The sequence below is a fragment of the Somniosus microcephalus genome, chromosome 9 (genome assembly GCF_052327205.1).
Source record: "Somniosus microcephalus isolate GS21.2 chromosome 9, FLI_Smic_1.0, whole genome shotgun sequence".
Taxonomy (NCBI): domain Eukaryota; kingdom Metazoa; phylum Chordata; class Chondrichthyes; order Squaliformes; family Somniosidae; genus Somniosus; species Somniosus microcephalus.
In genome coordinates this window covers 44,460,805-44,484,574 of record NC_140995.1, presented here as the reverse complement: position 1 = coordinate 44,484,574, position 23,770 = coordinate 44,460,805, and the positions used below count along the sequence as shown (strand labels likewise).

The window sequence follows — 23,770 nt, the reverse complement described above, 5'->3', positions numbered from 1 at the left end:
AAGAAGAGCAGGGGAGTTCTCCCCGGTGTACTGGCCAATAAAACATCACTAAAACAGATTATCTGGTCATTTATCTCATTGCTGTTTGCTGGCTGTGTGCAATTTGGTTGCCACGTTTCCCTACATTACAACAGTGACTACTTCATTTTGGGATGTCCTGAGTGGGTGAAAGGCGCAGTATAAATGCAAGTTCTTTCTTATCTGCTGTTACTGCAGAAACTAATATATCCCGCATCAAGTCCCGTTCACCCATCATCCCTGTGCCTGCTGACCTACGCTGGCTCCCAGCTCCCTCAACACATCAAATTTTTAAAAATTCCCACACTTGTGTTTAAATCCCTTCATGGCCTCAGTCCAACTTATCCCTGTAGCTTGCTCCAGCCTTACAACCCAGGGAGGCTGGTGATCGCAAAGGGGGGCTGAGCATGGACCAGCAGCAGGTCATAGTTATTTTGTAGAGCCAGGAGGAGCAGGCCCCATATAACTAAAAGAAAATGAGGTTTGGGGTGCTTTTATGGAGCGACTGCTAGCAGTCCCTTTAAAGGCCCCTGGTTAGACTGCTCACCGCTTGCTATTAATGGGCGGAGTGTGTGCTGCACATACTTCAAAATTGCTATTGGGGTCCTATAATGGCATCTGTTTGGCATATTTAACAGTCTCCCGCCTGAAAAAGGTGTGCCTATTTACATGCCTGCCTGAAAATTGCATTAGGTGGGCCTTAGGCGTCAAAGGAGTGGGCCGAGGTCTCGCCCAACACCCCCCAATCCCCGATTTTCTTTGGTCTTCCGCCATTTTATTCAGGCAAGGAACAGGCAGGCAGCAGTTACAAAATGCCCCCCTTAGCCTCCAAACTAATGGTGAATTGTTTTCAAATCCCTCCATGCCCTCGCCCCCTCCCTATCTCTGTCACCTTCTCCAATAACCTACAACACTCCGAGATCTCTGCGCTCCTCCAAGTCTGGCCTCTCGCGCATCCCCGATTTCCATCGCTCCTGCACTGGCGGCCGTGCCTTCAGCTGCCTAGGCCCTAAGCTCTGGAAATCCCTCCCTAAACCTCTCCATCCCTCTACCTCTCTCTCCTCCTTTAAGAAGCTCCTTAAAATCTACCTCTTTGACCAAGCTTTTGGTCACCTGTCTTAATATCTCCTATGCGTCTCGGTGTCAAATTTTGTTTGATAATGTTCCTGTGAAGCGCCTTGCGTCGTTTTACCATGTTAAAGATGTTATATAAATGCAAGTTGTTGTTGTTTGATGAGACCCATTGTAAATTTGAAGGTGATTTGAGTATGGTTATGTTGGAGGAAAGATTTTCTTCCCTTCGGTGCAATTGTTGAACTAAAATAAGCAGCACTTTAATCATAATTGTCGCTTTCAGCTGTCGTATTATCTTGCTGTACTTACACAGAGAGCAGTGAATAATTGTCATTGGCTGCAATCTTCTGCAGCTAATACTGCCACCAAAGGCTCACAGATTGCTATCCATGAAGAATAGAGCAGCAGATATAAAGAAGGAATTTCCATTTTTACATCAACTTATCACACACTCAGAAACATCCCAGAAGCATTTCCCACATATTGGATTACCATTTGGAGTGCAGCGCGTCTTGTTACAGCAATAATTTAACTTTTTAAGTGTTTATTTTAGTACAATTATCAGAGTATTAAAACAGCTCATACACTGAAGTCCCACTGGTAGATCCAGTTGTTTTCTGAAGGCAAACTAGACTAGATATGAATAATAATCAAACAATTCATTCTGATGGAATAAAGCAAACAATTCTGGAAAAAAAACATCTGCGAAACAGGAGAAAAAACTTCAAACTAATAACGGATAATATTATTCATTAGATATATTTGTGGCCAGGCCTTTTGGGTTACATTCTGAGTGGTTTCCCAGTTTGGCCCTGGGTGATCTTAGGTTCGATGCTTAAAGAGTGGATTCAAGTGACTCTGTCATGCTGTCCATGCATTTCAAACAGACACTTCACAATTCCACTCCTTTATTCTGTTCTGGCAGAATTAGCTGATGCTATACAGCATAGCAGGCACAGAGTACAAAAGCAAGGAAGTTATGCTAAACCTTTATAAAGCACTGGTTAGGCGCCAGCTGAAGTATTGTGGCTGATTCTGGGCTCCACACTTTAGGAAGAATGTCAAGGCCTTAGCGAGGGTGCAGAGGAGATTTACTAAAATGGTACCATCTTGTGAAAAGTATGTGATTTACTTTCTTCATTAGACCAGGCCTGTATATTTTTTGGAATTTGCTACTTTCTAGCTCCTGACATCACAATTCTGTTTATCCCACACTCCACTCTATGGACTGGTTACTGTCTATTGGAAACGCTAGCGTGAAGCCACCGATCCCATGCTCCCAGTTGGGAGCTGCACCCAAGGAAAGCACAGAGCAGAGGGAGGGTTAGAAACTATGTGATTCTGATTCTGTGACCCTGCAGTTCCCGGCTGGGAGCAAGGTATCCGTGAGTTTTCCTAGCATTTCACCTGAAAAACTTCATATATGAATACTTTGCAATACTTTCTTTGCAGTTGTCTACGGTGTAAATATCAAAAGCACATTAGTTAATAGATATCCATGAGATCCATACACCAGTATGACACTGCCTGCAAAACCCACTTAAAAAAGGAAGATTAGCATTTATATAGGCACCTTGATTGCACATCTCCCTGAAATGACTCAAAGTGCTTCACATGCAGTTCAGTGACTAAAAGAAAGACTTGCATTTGTATAGTGTCTTTCATGACCTCAGGACATCCCAAGATCTTTTACAGCCATTGAAGTTCTTTTGAAGTGTCATTACTGTTGTAATGTATGAAATGCGGCAGCCAATTTGCGCACAGCAAAGTCCCACAAACAGCAGAGATAAATGACCAGATCATCTGTTTTAGGAGTTGATTGAGGGATAAATATTGGCCAGGACACCGGGGAAAACTCCCCTGCTCTTCTTCGAAACAGTACCGCGGGATCTTTTATGTGCACCTGAGAGGGCAGACCCTGTTTAAAGGCTGATCTGAAATATGACACCACCGATAGTGTAGCGCTCCCTCAGTACTACACTGGAGTGTCTGTCTAGACTTTCTGGTCAAGGTTCTGGATTGGGACTTGAACCCACAACCTTCTGGCTCAGAGGCGAGAGTGCTACCACACTCACAGGGTATGTCGCATGGATAATTGGCACTACTGTATCGTACTGTGACCCCCTGCTTCCTGTTGGGCATGGTGGGGCGGTGTGGGGGGCGGGAGGGGTGAGTGATAAAGGGGGCATTGGTGAATTTACCCTGTAGGCACTGCTGCCTTATTTGTGTTTTTTTTTAAATATATTTCCCTGTGAGAGTTTGAAGAAGCAATGATCTTAAGATCAGTGAAGGAAACATCAGCTTATTACCTTTGAGTTATCCTTTGGGCATTGGTTGATGGCGTGATAGTTATTGCAGTGGAATTAATAACCAATTGTATATGAGTCATCATGGTGTGACACATTCAGAATGTTATTTCCAAAACCTATCAATAATGGTGTTACAATAAACTGACTGCTGACTGTCGGCATTTTGGAGACTTTCTTTTACTGAAGAGAAATAGCATTGTGAATCACAACTGATTTGGACCTGAGACACTAATGAATGATGACTCTTTCTCAGTTACAAAGAAACAAAGGCAAATTACTGTCCCTGGCGCCATAACACTAAATATAGAGGGTGAATTTCCTTATCGTTTCCGGCACATGGAATAGTGTTAGCAACAATTTTTTTGCAAAGAAAATCAGGTGGAAGTCGTGACTGTCCAACTCCCATGTCATCGTCCCCTGCCCCCGGTCCCCTCCCCCCCATGCTTCCTCACCCTTCCATGGCTGTCCCGCTGCAATGCACCGGCCTCGTGTAAATATGTTAAAGTGAAGCCTAAAAGGGTGGTGGAGGCAGACTCAGTCGTGGCTTTCGAAAGAGAATTGGATAATTACCTGAAGGAAAAAAAATGGCAGGGCTATGAGGAAAGGGCGGGGGAGTGGTACTAGCTGAAGTGCTCTTACAGAGAGCCGGCACGGGCTCAACAGGCTGAATGGCCTCCTTCTGTGCTATAACCATCCTATGATTCTAAGCCAATATGGCAAGACACCTCCTGAGTCTCCCATATCTGGCCTGTCGCTATGCCCGGGGTAAGTCCAACACAGTTCAGTGATGCACTGCAGCTGTCAGGGGTCAACTGTTGAAGACTGGCGTGAAACCTGCCCAGCAACCACGCCCCCCACCCCCATGACACCCCCGCTCTTTACCTAACATCAAGAGGGAGTGTAGATGGGAGCAGAAAGTTGCAAAGGGACATTGATAGATTAAGTGAGTGGGCAAAACTGTGGCAGATGGAGTTCAATGTGGAAATGCGTGAGGTCATCCACTTTGGACATAAGAAAGATAGATCAAAGTATTTTCTAAATGGTGAGAAGCTAGGAGCTGTGGAGGAGCAGAGATTTAGGGTTCCAAGTACAGAAATCATTAAAGGCTAGTGGACAGGTACAAAAAATATTTTAAAATGCTAATGGAATGATGACCTTTATCTCAAGAGGGCTGGAATACAAAGGGGTGGAAGTTATGTCACAGCCGTACAGAGCATCTGGTGGATCCCCATCTGGAGTACTGCGTCCAGTTCTGGGCACCGCACCTCAGGAAGAATATATTGGCCTTGAAGAGGGTGCAGCAGATTCACCAGAATGATACCAGGGCTAAAAGGGTTAAATTATGAGGTCCAGTTGCATAGACTAGGCCTGAATTCCCTTGAGTATAGAAGGTTAAGACGTGATCCAATTGAGGTTTTAAGATGAATCAAGGATTTGATAGGCTAGAGAGAAACTATTTCCTCTGTTGGGGGAGTCCAGAACAATGGGGCACAACTTTAAAATTAGAGCTAGGCCATTCAGGGCTGATGTCAGGAAGCAATTCTTCAAACAAAGAGTAGTGGAAATCTGGAGCTCTCTCCCCAAAAGCTGTTGAGGCTGGGGGCCAAATGAAAATTTCAAAACTGAGATTAATAGATTTTTGTTAAGTAAGGTATTAAGGGTTATGGAACCGAGGCGGGTAGCTGGAGTTAAGATACAGATCAGCCATGACCTAATTGAATGGCGCAACAGGTTTGAGGGGCTGAATTGCCCACTCCTGTTCCTATACCAGAAGGTGAGAGCCATATTTAAATATATGGGCACCACAGTCAACCTCTTGGATGCTACCTGATGCCATTTTCAGGTGGGCTTGTAAATGGGTGCAGAGAAGACCCATCCAAAGCAGGCTGGAGGCGGCCTACATATGCAAATCAGTGTCCTACGGTGGTTGCAGGACCCCGTTTACAATTTAGATATGAAAAGGCGGAGCATGCACCATGCAGACTCCATTCATTTTTGTCAGGGGGGGATGTAGATTAAAATACTGTGCTCCACTGCTAGCCACTGGGGTAGATCCCCCTGATCTGTTTCCCTTCCCCCACTCCCCCCCCCACCACCTTTTTGTCCCGACCTCTGGCTCGGCTTGGATTATTGGCCCCCACTCATGAAACGCTGGATAGCTTTGCCTGAACTAACAACAGAAAATGCTGAAAATACTCAGCAAGTCAGGCAGCATCGTGGAGAGAGAAACAAAGTTAACATTTCAGGTCGATGACCCTTCATCAGAACTGGAAAAAGTTAGACATATAACAGATTTTTAAGCAAGTGTAGGGGCAGGGAAAGGGGGGAGGGGAGGAAAGAACAAAGGGAAGGTCTGTGATAAGCTGGAAGGCAGGAGAGATTAAAAGACAAAAGGGATGATGGTGTACGGCAAAAGGAGATGGTAATGGGACAAGTTAAGAAACAAAAGATGGCTCCAGATGAGGTGTAAATGGCAATGGCAGAATCGTCAACAGCTGCCATGGGAGAGAGAAAAAAAGGAAAAAAGAAAAAAAAAGAGAAATAGAGGCCAAGGTTATAGTCTGAAATTGTTGAACTTGATGTTGAGTCCAGAAGGCTATAAATTTACTAATCAAAAGATGCGGTGCTGTTCCTCGAGCCTTTACCTGAACTATGCTGGTGATGCCCAGACTTGAAAATGGTTCAGTCCATCCAAAGCTGACTTGCCACCTATGTTGGGCGTGAAGTTAAAAGTCACTCCCGCTATTTATTACTAGCTGGAGTGCCCGGCGGTGCCGAGGGCTTTTTGAGGGCATGTTGTTGTTGGAAGAGAGAGAGAGAGAGACTGGGGGTAGACGAGAGAGACTGGGGAGGAGGGAGCGACTGGGGGGAAGAGAGAGAAAGAGAGAGAGACTGGGGGGAAGAGAGAGAAAGAGAGAGAGACGGGGGGAAGAGAGAGAAAGAGAGAGAGACTGGGGGGGAAGAGAGAGAGAGAGAGACTGGGGGGAAGAGAGAGAGAGAGACAGGGGAGTGAGAGAGAGAGAGACTGGGGGGAAGAGATAGACGGGGGGGAAGAGAGAGAGCGAGAGAGAGACTGGGGGGAGAAGAGAGAGACGGGGGGAAGAGAGAGAGAGAGACTGCTGGATTTAGTTCGGGATTAGCCTGGAGAGAGAGGGGGGGGAAGGAATGCCTCAGGCCTGGCCCGATGGATCCCTGCGAAGGAAGGAAGGAAGGAAGGAAGAAGGCGAGCTCTCCCTCCCTCTGCCACCCCCTCACTCTTTCCCTCCCTCACCCTCTCTCTCTCCCTGCCCCTGTCTCTCCCTGCTTTACTCTCTCTCCCTCCCCCTCCCTCTCCTCTCCCTCCCTGCCCCTCTCCTCACCCCTCTCCCTCCCTCCCCTCTCCCTCCCTCCCTCCCTCTCCCTCCCTCCCGTCTACCTCCTTTCCGGTACCAGAATGGAGTCAGTCTGACATCGGAGGCCGGGTGCCCATCGCTCCGAAGCGAGCCCGGGGTTCCTCATCGTTAACGCGGCGGGGAAGAGAGTGAGAGAGACTGGGGGGGGAGAGTGAGACGCCGCCGCTCACCTGCTGCCGCCGGTTGCCGGGGTAACCCTCCTCCCTCCCCCCCCCTCCTGAGTGGCTACAGGCTGTGAGAGAGGCCCGGGCCCGGTTTGCCGGGGTAACCCTCCTCCCCCGCCCTCCTGAGCGGCTACAGGCTGTCCGGGCCCGGTTGCCGGGGAAAACCTTCTTCCCCCCACCCCCGCCCTCCTGAGGGGCTACAGGCTGTGAGAGAGGCCCAGGCCCGGGCCCGGTTGCCGGGAAACCCTTCCCCACCTCAACTCGCTCCCAAAATCCCCACCACATGCACACAAAGTGGAAAAATAAATCAAGAGTTAGGAATCAAAATTGCCGCCACTCACCTCAGCTCAGAAGGATTAGGCCTGCCCACACACCGCAATGAAACGCCCCCCGTGATGCACCGATTGGTCAACCATCAGGTTAATCCCCTGTATGATTGGTCAACCATCACGTCACTCAACGCTAATGAGCGGAATGTTGCCATTTTTTGAATCTTTTTTGTATACTGTCCTGAACAATTTTTGTCTGACCAAAATGTAAATATGCCTATTAGAGTCCCCTAATGATAAGCTTTCTTTTGATATAACATATGTGTAGGTACGCTCTATAACTTTGATTGTATAGCCGGACAAACAGACAGAAAGATAGACGGACCAACCGTTTTATATATATATACTAGCTGGGAGCCCTGCGTTGCGAGGGCAATTTTGCGGCGCTTGGTCTCCCTGCCCCTGTGTGTCCCCCTCTCCCTGTCATGTCCTCTCCCTGTCCTATCCCTCCCTCCCCTCCCCTCCTCTCCCTCCCTCCCCTCCCCTGTCTCCCTCCCTCCCCTCCCCTGTCTCCCTGTCTCCCTCCCTCCCCTCCCCCGCTCCCCCACTCCCCTCTGTCCCTCTCTCCGGCCCCTCCCCTGCCTAGCGCCTGAGGTCCGGAGCTGAGGTCCCCCGCGTATCGCGCGGCTGATGGACGCCGCTGTGGGCGGGCGGGCGGCGCATGCGCGGTCAGTGCGGGCGGCGCATGCGCGGTCAGTGCGGGAGGCGCATGCCCGTCCGCCGTCAGTGCGGACGGCGCATGCGCGGTCAGTGCGGGAGGCGCATGCGCGGTCAGTGCGGGCGGCGCGAGCCCCCCGCGATTTCCCGAGGCTCGCCCCCCCCTGCGATTTCCCGAGGCTCTCCCCCCCCCTGTGATTTCCCGAGGCTCTCCCCCCCCCGCGATTTCCCGAGGCTCTCCCCCCCGCGATTTCCCGAGGCTCTCCCCCCCCCCGCGATTTCCCGAGGCTCTCCCCCCCCCGTGATTTCCCGAGGCTCTCCCCCCCCGTGATTTCCCGAGGCTCTCCCCCCCCCGCGATTTGCCGAGGCTCTCCCCCCCTATTAAATTGTTATTTAATTCCCTAACACATCATTAAAATATTTACCTTAGTTCCCTAACACACAGAAAGTGTGGGGGAAAAATTGTGAAAAATCAAGATGGCGGCCACTCACCTCGGTTCAGAAGTATAAGGCCCGCCCACACACGCACCGATTGGTCGACTGGTCAGGTCACCGAAGCGTAGGATTGGTCAATCGTCGAGTCACTCGACACTCAACTGTAGGAAGGAACCCGCCGTCCGATTGGTCGACCTCGACGTCACACGGTCGCTAATGAGATGCTAATGAGCGGAAGGCTGAACGTTTTTCGGATACCGCGGGCACGGTTTTTGTCCGGCCGAAACGTAAATACACCTATGACCGGTCCGGAATCGCAAGCTTTCTTTTGAGGTGATGCGCGCGTCGGTACGCTCTGTAACTTTCAAACGTATAGAGAACGGACAGACAGACATTGGGACAGACATCGGGACAGACAGACAGAAGAGCCGCTTTATATATATAGACTAGCTGGGGAGCCCCGCGTTGCGAGGGCAATTTTGGGGCGCTTGGTCTCCCTGCCCCTGTGTGTCCCCCCTCTCCCTGTCATGTCCTCTCCCTGTCCAATCCCTCCCTCCCCTCCCCTCCTCTCCCTCCCCTCCTCTCCCCCTCCTCTCCCCCCCTCCTCTCCCTCCCTCCCCTCCTCTCCCTCCCCTCCCTCCCTCCCTCCCCTCCCCTGTCTCCCTCCCCTCCCTCCCTCCCTCCCCTCCCCCCCTCCCCTCGCCCTCCCCCACTCCCCTCTGTCCCTCTCTCCGGCCCCTCCCCCTGCCTAGCGCCTGAGGTCCGGAGCTGAGGTCCCCCGCGTATCGCGCGGCTGATGGACGGCCGCTGTGGGCGGGCGGGCGGCGCATGCGCGGTCAGTGCGGGCGGCGCATGCGCGGTCAGTGCGGGCGGCGCGAGCCCCCCGTGATTTCCCGAGGCTCGCCCCCCCCCGCAATTTCCCGAGGCTCTCCCCCCCCGCGATTTCCCGAGGCTCTCCCCCCCCGCGATTTCCCGAGGCTCTCCCCCCCGCGATTTCCCGAGGCTCTCCCCCCCCCTATTAAATTGTTATTTAATTCCCTAACACATCATTAAAATATTTACCTTAGTTCCCTAACACACAAAGTGTGGGGGAAAAAATTGTGAAAAATCAAGATGGCGGCCACTCACCTCGGTTCAGAAGGATAAGGCCCGCCCACACACGCACCGATTGGTCGACCGGTCAGGTCACCGAAGTGTAGGATTGGTCAATCGTCAAGTCACTCGACACTCAACTGTAGGAAGGAACCCGCCGTCCGATTGGTGGACCTCGACGTCACACGGTCGCTAATGAGATGCTAATGAGCGGAACGCTGAACGTTTTTGGGATACCGCGGGCGGGATTTTTTTCCGGCCGAAACGTAAATACGCCTATGACCGGTCCGGAATCGCAAGCTTTCTTTTGAGGCGACGCGCGCGTCGGTACGCTCTGTAACTTTCAAATGTATAGAGAACGGACAGACAGACAGACAGACAGACATCGGGACAGACAGACATCGGGACAGACAGAAGAGCCGCTTTATATATATAGATATATAAATCAATAATTGGAAGAATGTTCCCATTAAATTCCTTATGAATTCTATCCATAGGCACTCTATTCACCATAGAGTGCAGCATAATAAAATTAATATCAGTGTACTTAAACTCATGTTACAATAACACTTTAAATCAGAGAGTGTAGGGTTATTGATATAATACTCTGTAGGGTATAATTTTCAATTGCCAATGTTCACGTGCGAAAGTTTAACACACTTGTACTACATACCTCTGGGTGATATTTTTTGGTAAGCTATTTACTTCACTCATTTATTTTAAACAGCTTAATGCCTGTCTAAAAACTGTGTGCAAGGGAATGTAAGATGAGCAATTTAGATGCACAGCGGCGATAGGAAATCATACACAGCGAGCATGAAGGGGGAAGAAGAGCATACAGGATCACACATTTACAGCAGGTGATACAACACAAATGAAGCTGAACAGGATAAACTACAGGGGGAGTTGAATATACGTGAGAATTAGGCTAATGAAACTCATTGTACAGAAATGCAAAGTGCTTCACGTGGGGACAAAAAAAAATCCAGAAGTGACTGCTGCTTAAATGGAAAGAGAATAATGTGCATGGAAAATGAAAGTGATCTGGGGGTCCTGATTCACAATAAATTGAGGCTATCGCAACAATGCTCAATGGCAGTGAGTGAAGAAAATCAGATGTTGGGATGTATTAAAAGGTCAATATTGAGCTGAAATAGTGAGGTAATCCTGGCACTTTATAAATCATTGGTGCGACCACACTTAGAACACTGTGTACAGTTCTGGTCACCTCAGTGCAAAAAGGATATTGCAGCTATTGAAAGGATACAGAAAAGAGCAACCAGACTGATGTAGGGGTTGGAGGGATTGGATTATGATGAGCGCTTACATAAATTGGGCATGTTCTTGTTGGAAAAGAGAAGCTGGAAAGAGAATATTATTGCTGTTTTTAGGATTCTAAAGGGACTGGATAATGTAGACCATGGCAAGCTGTTTCACCTTGTCCAGAACAGCAGAACCAGAGGACACGGTCTGCCTTTGAAGGGGGTAAATTCAAAACGAATCTATGGAATCGTTATTTCAGAGAGCGAGTGGTCAATCTATGGAACAGGTTCCCCAGGGAGACAGTGGAAGCAGTTAGTATTGATTCATTCAGAAGCAAATTAGATAAATTTTGCACAAAAAATAAAATTTTGGGATACAGATGGGGATGTTCGCTGATGACTGCACAGTATTCAGTGCCATTCACAGCTCCTCAGATAATGAAGCAGTCCATGCCCGCATACAACAAGACCTGGACGATGTTCAGGCTTGGGCTGATAAGTGACAGGTAACATTCGTGCCACAGAAATACCAGGCAATGACTATCTCCAACAAGTGAGAGTCTAACCACAGCCACTTGACATTCAATGGCATTACTGTTATAAATCTCATCATTCATCAAGAAACTACTCGTGAACTAACGCTGGACGGCCAGCTGGTGGCGCCGTCCAAGGAGTATAAATACTCGGGCGTCGGCCCCAGCTTTCCAGAGACATTTTGTAAGACAAGGAACTAGTGAAGTACAACTAGACCTCCATGTTCTGAAACAAGTTGATTAAAGCCTTGCTTTATGCTCAAACCAAGTGCGTAGTGAGTTTTATTACGTCAATTACCATCGCCGAATCCCCCACCATCAAAATCCTGGGGGGTCACTATTGACCAGAAACTTAACTGGACCAGCCACATAAATACTGTGGCAACAAGAGCAGGTCAGAGGCTGGGTATTCTGTGGCGAGTGTCTCACCTCCTGACTCCCCAAAACCTTTCCACCATCTACAAGGCACAAGCAAGGAGTGTGATGGAATACTCTCCACTTGCCTGGATGAGTGCAGCTCCAACAACACTCAAGAAGCTCGACACCATCCAGGACAAAGCAGCCCGCTTGATTGGCATCCCATCTACCACCTTAATCATTCACCGGCGTACCGTGGCTGCAGTGTGTACCATCTACAAGATGCACTGCAACAACTCACCAAGGCTTCTTCGCAGCACCTCCCAAACCCGCGACTTCTTCCACCTAGAAGGACAAGGGCAACAGGCACATGGGAACCCCACCACCTCCACGTTCCCCTCGAAATCACACACCATCCTGACTTAGAGGTATATCGCCGATCCTTCATCGTCACTGGGTCAAAATCCTGGAACTCCTTACCTAACAGCACTGTGGGAGTACCTTCACCACACGGACTGCAGTGGTTCAAGAAGGCGGCTCAACACCACCTTCTCGAGGGCAATTAGGGATGGGCAATAAATGCTGGCCTTGACAGCGATGCCCACATCCCATAAAAACAAATTTTAAAAAGTATGAATAGTTTGAGACTTGACATGTGGTGAGTGTAGCATGCTTGGACTGAAAAAAGTGACTTTGGATCTATGGTTCCCAAAAGTTCTCACCACTGGGTTTTCCTCACCTCATGTCTGGGTCTGTTGTAGACTAATTGATAGAGATTGATTGCTATTATTAGTCAACAACTCCATTATTGTTGTATCAAGTGACTACCAGGATGATAGAAGGCGAACTAGATGGACCAGGGTCATTTTCCATCTAGCAATTCCTATGTTGCTATAGGAGATACAAGAAGAGAAGGTGCAGAAGAGCATTGGCCGCAGTAGCCTCAATAACATAGAGAGGGATAAAAAAAGACTGGAATGGGAAATGGAAACGAATTCACAGTAATACAGGAGGGGATCCCCTTATATTGTTGAGGCATAGTCGGGGAAGCTTTACTCTTGCACTGCCCCTCTCCTGTAAGTGTTTGATGCTGACACTAAGGCAATGATTTACCAGCACTCAGAGGGTGGGTTTGGAGGTGGGTCAGGAGTTAAAATCAAAATGATTGACGGCAGGTTGTGAACCTGCCGCGAACCCGCTTTCAAGCGACTTTCCAAAGTGTCGGGTCTGCGACTTCAGATCAGACCTATCACCAAGCGGCGGGAGAGCCACTTAAGGTAGTTAACAGCTTGTTAACTGCCTGTTTAATGCTATTTTGACAGAATTTTTCCATTTTGGCACATTTTCACTGTGTTCCACGTCGTTTGACAAACACGCCAGCTGATTGTGTCGGGTATTCCAACTAGCTGAATAGTTCACAGCTGCAAGTGCAGCATAAAAGCTAACCTGCCACATCAGTTCAATTTCACATGGCAGAACTTTCTATTTTCAGGATTTGGAAGACATATTTCAGGTGTATTGAGGTTGTAAGTGATTGTTCTGAGATCTATATGCACTGTGACCTCCATGGAATAACCTCTCTCCACATTGACTGAGCGCTTAATAACATCTTTTCCTCAACTGACATATAGACCAGCAGAATGGGAACCATTTATACTCTCTCATCCTGGTCCTCAGATTGGAGGAAGAGCAACCGCGGCAGCAGCCGCACCATGCACACCAGCAGCACCAACAACAGGAGCGCCAACCTTCTCCTGATGCTGCACAGGGCAGAGGGCATCAGCACAGGGCTGCACCATGCCGCAGGAGATACCCCCAACACAGGGTTTACAGGCCGAGGATGAGCTTCCTCAACATGAGTGAGCAGCAGTGTCAAAGGAGGCTGAGACTTTCGCGCGAGGTAGTCGTTGACATCTGCGCAATGCTGCACCAACATCTGCAGCTCAGAGGAGCAGGTGGACACTCCTTACTTAGGAGTCACCACTGCTCTCAACTTCTTTGCTTCAGGGTCCTTCCAGGGATCAGCAGCAGACATCAGTGGCATCTCCCAGTTGGCCGCCCACAGTTGCATCACAAGGTTACTGATGCCCTGAAATAACAATAGAAAATGCTGGAAATACTCAGCAGGCCAGGCAGCATCCGTGGAGAGAGAAACAGAGTTAACGTTTCAGGTCTGGGACCCTTCATCAAACTGATGCCCTGTTTGCCAAGTCGGACAATTACATCCACTTCTCAACAGATGAAGCAAGTGCTACTGCGCGGGCGGTTGGGTTTGCCAATCTGGCAGGCTTCCCAAGGGTGCAGGGCGTCATCGATTGCACACATGTGGCCATCAGGGCACTCCACCACAACCCAGCTGCATTTGTGAACTGCAAGGGCTTCCACTCCCTTAACATGCAGCAGGTGTGTAACCACAGGAAGAACATTATGCATGTTTGCACAAAGTTCCCTGGCAGCTGCCATGACTCATTCATCCTGCGCCAGTCCACTGTGCCTCAGCTCTTCAATCCACCACCCAACTTTCCGGATGGCTCCTTGGAGACAAGGGCTATCCCCTGAAGACGTGGCTAATGACACTGATGAGGAGGCCATCCAACGAAGCTGAGGAACACTACAATGACAGCCACATTTCCACCAGAAGCATCATAAACCAAAGGCTTGCTCAAAATGCACTTCAGATACCTGGACAGATCTGGTGGAAACCTACATTATGCACCATCCAAGGTGTCCAGAATCATTGTGGTCTGCTGTGCCCTGCACAACATTGCATTGCAGCGTGGCTTACCGCACAACCTCCTGAGGAGGAAGAGCCGAATGAGGCTGCAGATGAGGAACACCTGGCAGAGGCGGCTGTCTCAGTGCCACCAGCATGCGAGCACATTGCTGGCCGTGAGGCTAGGGATGGACTAACCCATGCCAGATTCACGTAACTACGCAGCAATGACATGTGGCTGGCACATGCACATGAAGGTTGGCAGGACCTTAATTCCACACCATACAGCATCTGTACAATTAAATGTGCATTCCTATCACTCTTCCCACCATCATTGCAGATGAAAGGTGCCCTCAACCTTCACTGTGCCACTTCCAATTCTGAGCACACATAGGGCAACTCATTGAATCTTTCACATCGCATTTGTTTAATACAATAGAAATAAAGATCACAAACATAACTTTGTATTATATGAAAACACCCAAGTGACTACCCTTGTGTGTTAGCTTTCTCTTACGCGTGCTTCTGCATGGTACTTCCATCAGATGTAGAGGCCGCTTACTCACTTCCCTGCTGCACCTGCTTAGATGCCTTTGGTGGGCATCCTCTGGGTTTGGGAGTCTGGGAGGGCTCCGCAAACGTCTGCTCCTCCTGTGGTTGTGCAGGGGCAGAGACGGCTATCTCAGTTGGGTGAGGCATCTGGAGCTCTGACCGACGGCTCCACAGTGGCATGGGAGTGTGAGCGCTTGGAGAGGAGCCCCCACTTTCTTGTTGTTGACCACCAACATCCCTCTCATGGGTCAGCCGCACTTCAGTGCTAGCAAGCAGCTGGACAGCACCTTGCTGCACATCAGGGGGGCCATGAGTACCCGTATCTGCACTGGCAGTCCTCCTCAAAAGGAGGTCCATGAAGCTCTGGTCTCTCTGGTCAATAGCTGCCCATCGCTCCTCCAGAGATGTCATTCTGTTCCGAACATTCACCATGTTTTCCTGACTCTGGCGACTTATTTCCACCATGACCATAGCCATCCTTTTCACTGAGGTAGCCATCCTCTCCAAGGACGTTGCCATTCTATCCATGGTGGTGCGTTCATGCACCATTGCCTCCACAAAGGCAGTGCTCATGTTGGAAATGGACTCCTCCATCCTCTCCACACTCACAGTTACCCTGGAGACGAAACCTGCCAGAGACTCCTGCACTTGTTCCTGGAGTTCCAGCACCGCTATCTTTCTGGAAGGCTCGGAGGCACAGGGTCCACATGCAGCTGAGCAGAGCTAGGAGCGCCCTGCGGTCTCCGACGAGGATTCTCAACTGCTGTCCCTGTCTCCACCATCTGCTGATGCTCACTTGTGAGCTGTGATACACCAGGTGACAACACTACTCTATCACGCGAAGGACCCACCGAGGTGTGAGTGTCTGCGCTGGTGCTGCATGCGCTTAATTCTGCTGACGCTGCACCCTCAGAGGTTGCAGCTTCCTCTGAGGAGCCTTCCGGCTCTTCCTCCTGGACAGTGGGGAGGGGGGCTCTCGATGGTCCTGTGGGGGAGTAAAGGCATGAGTTAGACATGTGATATTAACGTAGCATGCACATCGAATTGTGCAGATGATCATAACTCAATCTGCATGAGCATCAGATTTGATCTCAGTCACTCATGCAATGTAACTGAGAGGGCTGCAAATCTATTCTGTCACCAGCTTGCTCTACTGTGCCTGTCTGACCGTCCCCCACTTCCAGATCCTCAACTGGGCAATGTCCTGGCCCTCTCCCCCTTATTGTGGGCTCTCTTTTCCTGCAATGAGGGACACAAGTGGAGTTTGAGTGAGAATGTTGGAGTGAGTGTAGAGAATCCATAGCATAGATGCTTAGAGGGAGACAAAGATGGAGTGAGGTGCCAATACCAAGGGCCCTCCCTGTGCATTGTTAGTTGTTGTCATTGCATAACAGTGATAGCGAGTGTGAGGGCAGCATAGTCGAATAGTGAAGTGATTGTGTACATAGAGAGAGAGGGATGGTTAAGGGTGCAAGGGATGTAAGGGTAAAGCGGGATGTGCAGGAGTAGGTTGACAATGCAGAGCGCTGGTGATGAGAGGAGATGGGAAGCAGATTGAAGGTAAGTGTGATGTTAGACTCACTTTTGCTGAGCGTACCAGGTCATTAAACCTTTTTCTGATCTGGACCCAGGAGCAAGCACACAAAGATCTGTAGCTCACTTCCTCAGCAATTTGCAGCCAGGCTGCTTTGTTTTGCTGAGGAGGCTTCCTCCGTCTGGAAGGGGAAGAGTACCTCCTGGCGCCCTCTCACTCCCTCCACAAGAGCATGGAGGGAGTCATCATCAACATAGAAATATAGAAACATAGAAGATAGGAGCAGGAGTAGGCCATTCAGCCCCTCGAGCCTGCTCCGCCATTCAGTGAGATCATGGCTGATCATTCAAACTCAGTACCCTGTCCCTGCCTTCTCCCCATCTCCCTTGGCCCCTTTAGCCTTAAGAAATATATCTAACTCCTTCTTGAATATATTTAATGAATTGGCCTCAACTGCCTTCTGTGGTAGAGAATTCCACAGGTTCACCACTCTCTGGGTGAAGAAATTCCTCCACATCTCTGTCCTAAATGGCTTACCGCTTATCTTTAGACTGTGACCCCTGGTTCTGGAATCCCCCGCCATCGGGAACATCCTTCCTGCATCTAGTCTGTCTAGTCCTGTTAGAATTTTATAAGTTTCAATGAGATCCCCTCTCATTCTTCTAAACTCCAGTGAGTATAAGCCCAATTGACCCAATCTCTCCTCATACGTCATTCCTGCCATCCCAGGTATCAGTCTGGTGAATCTTCGCTGCACTCCCTCCATGGCAAGGACATCCTTCCTCAGATAAGGCGACCAAAACTGCACACAATAGTCAAGGTGTGGTCTCACCAAGGCCCTGTACAACTACATCCTTGTTCCTGTACTTAAACCCTCTCGCTACGAAGGCCAACATACCATTTGCCTTCTTAACCGCCTGCTGCACCTGCTGCTTACCTTCAACGACTGGTGCACAAGGACGCCCAGGTCTCGTTGCACTTCCCCCTCTCCCAATCTATTGCCGTTCAGATAATAATCTGCCTTCCTGTTTTTGCCACCAAAGTGGATAACCTCGCATTTATCCGCATTATACTGCATCTGCCATGCATCTGCCCAATCACCCAACCTGTCTAAATCATACTGGAGTTTCTTGGCATCCTCCTCACAGCACACACGCCCACCCAGCTTTGTGTCATCTGCAAACTTGGAGATATTACATCAAGTTCCGCCGTCTAGATCATTAATATATCAAAGCAGGGAGAGGCCTTAGCTCTTGCAGCAGTCATGGGTACAATTTCAAAAGGAGAAGCAGCAGGAAAGGATGAAATTGAAACTATGCTGCATGGGTCCCTTAAATACAGCTGGCTGACAGGCGTCAGCAGAGGCGAGCAGCAGACCCGAACCCACTAATTGGGTCAGGTAGTGCGAACGAAGACATTAATTAGGCCACTTAAGGCAAAATTGCAGTTTCTGGACGGCTGAAAGCGGAGGCGGGACCGGAACCCACCGAACATCAAACCCGCACTCAACCCGCCTCCATTGATAAAATCACCGCCTTCAGTTCAAGCCATGTGAGTCAGTTACTGAAGTCTAACCACTGTTATCATCCACCATGAGGCCCACTATTGAGAGAATATTTGCCCAAGTGGAATAGTGCATGAAGTATACCTGAAAATATTACATAGAGTAGGAAGAATTGGAGTGTGCTATAAAATATGTAACACATCTCAGTGACATGCTAATAAATCATTTGAGCTTTGCTCTCCCCGTTTATATTAGTTCACCTCCACCAGTGCTAAAGCAGTCTATGTATTATCTTCTGTATTAACCTGATTAATATATCAACTGTATCCAAGAAATACTGGAGCTTACGACTGACTAAAGACTTTGGGGAAAAAAATCTTTGTATTAAAGGTTTTCATTTCATTTTGTTACAAATATACTGTAATTTAATAGAGTTCAGGACACGAGATCAGCTAACAAGACTGGGCGGAAAAAAATTGATAAGTTATCCATTGTGCTATAGAATGACAAAGCAGGGAAACGATTGGAATTGGAGATATTTTTGTTCACAAATGTATTGACTGCGGTTTCAGCAAAAAACATGGGTCAAGGTCAGATGAAGGGCAAGGGATTGAATAGAGCGGAATATATGACGATGCCCCAGAAATTCGGGTCGGGGGCTTCCCGCGGGTGCAAGCCCCTGATCTGCACTTACCTTGCGCGCCGGCAGTTGAGCTGTAGGGCCCCGTGAATTTCCGATCCGGGGCCTGGTCCAGCTGCCGGCGCACAGTGCTTGCGTATCCCAGGGGCGCAGTTAGTTCGATGCGTCCCCTGGGATCACGTGGGCCATGGGCAGCTAATCGGAGCAGGGAATGCTCCATTCATAAGTCTGACAGGAAGAACTGTCAAGAATTATAAATACTATGGCCCCAAAATAGCACTAAACATTCAAATACATTTTTTTTAAATCACATTTTTTAAATAAACTATAAATTACATGAAATAACTATTTTAAACAATAATTTAAATTTTTGAAAAAAATAATTTTATATTCTACGGGGCTAAAAATCAACTTACCTTGCTTTAAAGTATTTAAAAATAATAAACCTGTGGAAAAAATGTTTTAATTTTAATTAATTCACCACTTACCTTGTAAAAAGCAGGCCTTACACCTGCTTTTTAAATTTCTAAATCCTGCAGGCTTACGATCCCGGAGAAACCTGTAAAAAAAAACGTAAGTTTGATGCGCACGCGCAGCCTCTCCCGCACACGCGTTCGACCTCTGAACCTCTTTGTTCAGAGGAACGGAAGTGCCGGTTTCTCGCGCATGCGCAGTGCATGCAGGAAACCGGCACTTCCATCGGGCCTACGGGTGAGTACCCCGTGCGTACTCACCCGTGGAGACCCGAATTTCTGGGCCGATAAGTTATCCATTGTGCTATAGAATGACAAAGCAGGGAAACGACTGGAATTGGAGATATTTTTGCTCACAAATGTATTGACTGCGGTTTCAGCAAAAAACATGGGTCAAGGTCAGATAAAGGGCAAGGGATTGAATAGAGCGGCATATATGACAATATAAGACAAAGTGTAGGTAAAGGACTAACATTATGTGTAAGGGAGAATATAACAGTTGTCCATAGGAGGTGAAAATAACTGAAGAAACTGAGATGACAATGAATTTGGTTGATGTTAATAACATTATAAAGCTAATAAAGCAATAACTGCCAACTTGTACTGACTGCTTGGTCAAGGAAAATGAATAGATAGAGAGTTGTCCAGGCAAATACGAGCTCTAATAGGCACCAAGATGAGAAATATAACCAATGCTCATGACATAATGAATGATTGCTTCTTAATGAAAAAATGTGAAGTAGGATACCATCCTGATTGCTCTATTCAGTTTAGTTGAACCGATAATTGGTGGATGAACAAAATAGCATAAAAATTAACCCTTCTTACTCAGACAAAGAGTTAGCTTGTCCTGGCATGCTCGAGATCTGGGGGCATCCAATGAGTTTACCCAGCCAGAGCCTCAGCCTTTCTGGTTCAGTGTATTTTTATTCATCATTAATGACCACGTCAATGTTGGCATTCGATTGCTGGGGGGAAAACTGCGCTGAAGCTTGTTTTGAACCAATCAAAGACTACTATTTTCCTGGCTGGTAGAAAATTAATGGTAAGGAAAGTGTTTGAACATTATTACTTCCAAGAGAATAAGGTGATGTAATAAATATGTTAGCTTAAATGAAATGAAAAATAGGCCAAATAAAAACTAGTGGGAGAGAATTGGGAATAAGAGAAAATAGGGAAAAAAGCAAAGCAAGCAAAGTTTAAGGGCTTTTTAAATATTTGTTTGAAATTGTGTTAATTATTGTAGTTTAGGATTAATGTTAAAAAGGAATTTGCATTTATACATCAAGGCCCCGCAAACAGCAATGAAATAAATGACCTGATAATCTATTTGTAGTGACATTGGTTGAGGAATAAATATTGGTCATGACACTGGTAAAACTCCCTGCTCTTCTTCGTATAGTGCCGTGGGATCTTTTCCATCCACCTGAAGGGCAGACGTGGCCTCAGTTTAATGCCTCATCCGAAAGACAGCACCTCCAACAGTGCAGCACTCCCTCAGTACTGCACTGGGTGTGTCAGCCTAGATTATGTTCTCAAGTCTCTGGAATGAGACTTGAACGCACAACCTTCTGATTGGAAAAGCCCATGTATTATCAGACTACAACAAGAACAAGTTGCATTTTTATAGTAACTTTGCAGTAGAAAACTGTCTCAAGGCACTTTGCAGAAAAATAAAGAGGAACAGATGCCAAAATACAGTGGAAGTGTTAGAAGAGGTGATCGAAAGGCTAGTCGAAGAGATGGGTTTTAAGAAGTCTTTACGGTAGAGGGAGAAGTGGAGAGGCAGAGAGGTTTAAGGGAGTACTTTCAGAGAGTAGAGCAGAGGCAGCTGAAGGCTTTGCCTTCTGGTGGGTCAAAGGGAGGGGGGAAGGCCAGAGTTGGAGGACCAAAGGGTGCAGGAAGGGATGTCAAGATGGAGGACGATGCAGAGACAGGGTGGGGAGAAGGTGAACGGATTTCAAGGTGAGGATTTTAAATTCATTGTATTGAGGGATAGGATTGCAGTCAAGAAGAAGTTGATTCCAGAGGTGACAAAAGAGTGAATAAGGATTTTGGCAGTTGAAGGGTGAGGGATATGAGCAATATGTTGGAGGTGCACCTAAGTAGTCTTCGTGCTGCCAGTCAACTCTGGATCGAACAAAGTTTTGCATGGCCTAATTCAGCCTGGACTCAACAGCAAGGGAATGGAGTTAAGAACATAAGAACATAAGAAATAGGAGCAGGAGTAGGCCAATCGGCCCCTCGAGCCTGCTCCGCCATTCAATAAGATCATGGCTGATCTGATCCTAACCGCCAATCCACTATCACAGAACCATCTCCTGAATCTAACAGAATTAGACACACGAAATAGGAGCAGGATCAGGCTACACGGCCCCTGGGCCTGCTCCGCTACCCACAGGGCCATGACCGATCCGAACCTAGACTCATGTCCAAATTCCTGCCCGCTCCCCGTAACCTTTAATTCCCTTTACTTCTAGGAAACTGTCTATTTCTGTTTTAAATTTATGTAATGATGTAGCTTCTACAGCTTTTTGGGGCAGCATATTGAGACTGGAGTCTGAGAACAATGGCCTTGACCTTCCCATTGTTTAGTTGCAGCAAATATTGACTCATTCATGGCTTTAGACAAGAGGGGATGTGCATACAAGGTGCACTGGTCTGCTTCAGCACAAAATGAAGCAATTATATGAGCTTCTACAATCCATCCAGCAAGGTAACCTGTGATGTAGCTCCTAACAAGTCAAAGCTATCCCTCAAACTTCCTGCATTTCATCACCCAAAACTGTGCTTCTGGCCTCATTTACTCTGGCTGATATCACAGATTTCCTTACTTGCTGCACATTGTACCTAGGCTTGGAGATGCCTTATTCAAATAGATCACCTGTATTGTTGAGATCTAATTACATAGCATTACATAGAATTTATAGCACAGAAACAGGTGATTCGACCCAACTGGTCCATGTCGGTGTTTATGCTCAATGCGAGCCTCCTCCCACCTTTTTCATCTCACCCTACCAGCATATCCTTCTATTCCTTTCTCCCTCATGTACTTATCTAGCTTCCCCTTAAATGCATCTATACTATTCGCCTCAACTACTCCATGTGGTGGCGAGTTCCACATTCTCACTGCTCTCTGAGTAAAGAAGTTTCTCTTGAATTCCTTATTGGATTTATTAGTGACTATCTTATGTTTATGATCCCTAGTTTTGGATCCCCCCACAAGTGAAAACATTTTCTCTTTGTCTACCTTTATAACCCCTTCATAATTTTAAAGACCTCAGTTGGTCACCCCTCAGCCTTCTCTTTTCTAGAGAAAAGAGCAACAGCCTGTTCAGTCTTTCCTGATAGTTAGGACCTCTCAGTTCTGGTATCATCCTTGTAAATCTTTTTTTGCACCTTCTCCAGTGCCTCTATACCCTTTTTAGATCTGAGAGAAAGGTTTATTCAGAGATTTCAGCCTTTCCTCCACAGTGCTCTCCATGAAGCCAAGTGGAGGCACATTGAGCATGATTCAGATCTTCAGTTAAAAGGGTTCTGCACAGATACCTGCCTTCCCAGGTATGTCAAGAGTGAGCGGGTCTTCTCTCAGCACCTCCAAGCCTCTCAAAGCTCCCTTGGTAGCACAACCAGCTCTATATTACTAATCTATAATGTGGCTGATGTGTGCTCTATCACAGTGGTTTCTGTAGTTTGCTGGGATAGCTCCAACAGCTGCTGCAGTTTTTCCTCATGTGAGGTACCAACGATCACACTTGATAACTCTTCACCGATGCAGACAGCTTTTGGGGAAATGAATAATGAGGGCCACTCTACTGTTATTATACACTCAAGGCTTTTCTTATTGTCCAGATGGTCTGATACTTGCTGCAGAATCTCTGTGCTCAGTACATTGTACCTGTGTAATAATTCCATTCATATAGTGCCTTTCCCCAGCACATCTCAAAACACTTGACAACCAGCTTTTGCAGCACTATCACTGTTGTTTTGCAGGCAAATGTGACAGCCAATTTCCACACAACAAGGTCCCACAAACAACCAATGAATGGAAGTCTACTGGTATTGACTGAGGGAAGAATACCAGTCAGGTCTTTAAAAGATGCCACCTTCAACAGGCACCACTCCCTCTGTACTGCACTAAAGGCTCAAGTCTTAAGGGTTGAAATTCGGCTCCCTTGTGCCCGCCATTAGCGCCTCCGAGGGGAGCTAACGGGGCACAAAGGGCTTATTGCCCGGGGGACGCAAATAAAGCGCCTCCCGAGAAATTCAGTGGGGCGTTGCTGAGGCGCTACTCGATAATGCCGCACCCCCACTGGTAGCACCCAGGGCAGCTGTGCCACCGGCGATGATGCCATTGCTATGCGCTGCGCCCTCTTAGCGTCCCGCCACGGGCCCTTACCGCCCTGTGGCAGAAATTCGGCTGCATCCTGCGAGATTGCTGCAAGCAGTGTCAGCGCCAGTCTCACAGGTTGCGAACCAGGCCGACCCCCGCTCGTGGTGTGGTATTTAAAGGGGTGGTGCGGCCGCAACCCGCGCAGCCATTTTCTTTTTTTAGCCGACCTCCAGGTCGGCCCTCCGTGATGGGCCATAGCATGGCCCTGGCTGCCATCGCGCAGCCCAGCACCACGTCTTGGCGCCGGGTTGCAGCTGCGGCACTACACTGCCCTGGTGGCCTAGTGTGGGCATTGGAGGCCCTACAGAGTGTGCAGCGGCACTCCCCTTTAAGTGAAGG

The 23,770-nt window shown here is 48.1% G+C and overlaps 1 protein-coding gene across 11 annotated transcripts in view; it reads left to right on the top strand.

The window, feature by feature from the left end:
- LOC147112361 (protein eyes shut homolog) overlaps window positions 1-23,770 on the top strand; it is a 2,879,641-nt gene that overhangs the window by 2,045,943 nt on the left and 809,928 nt on the right. The gene's annotated exons all lie outside the window — the stretch shown is intronic.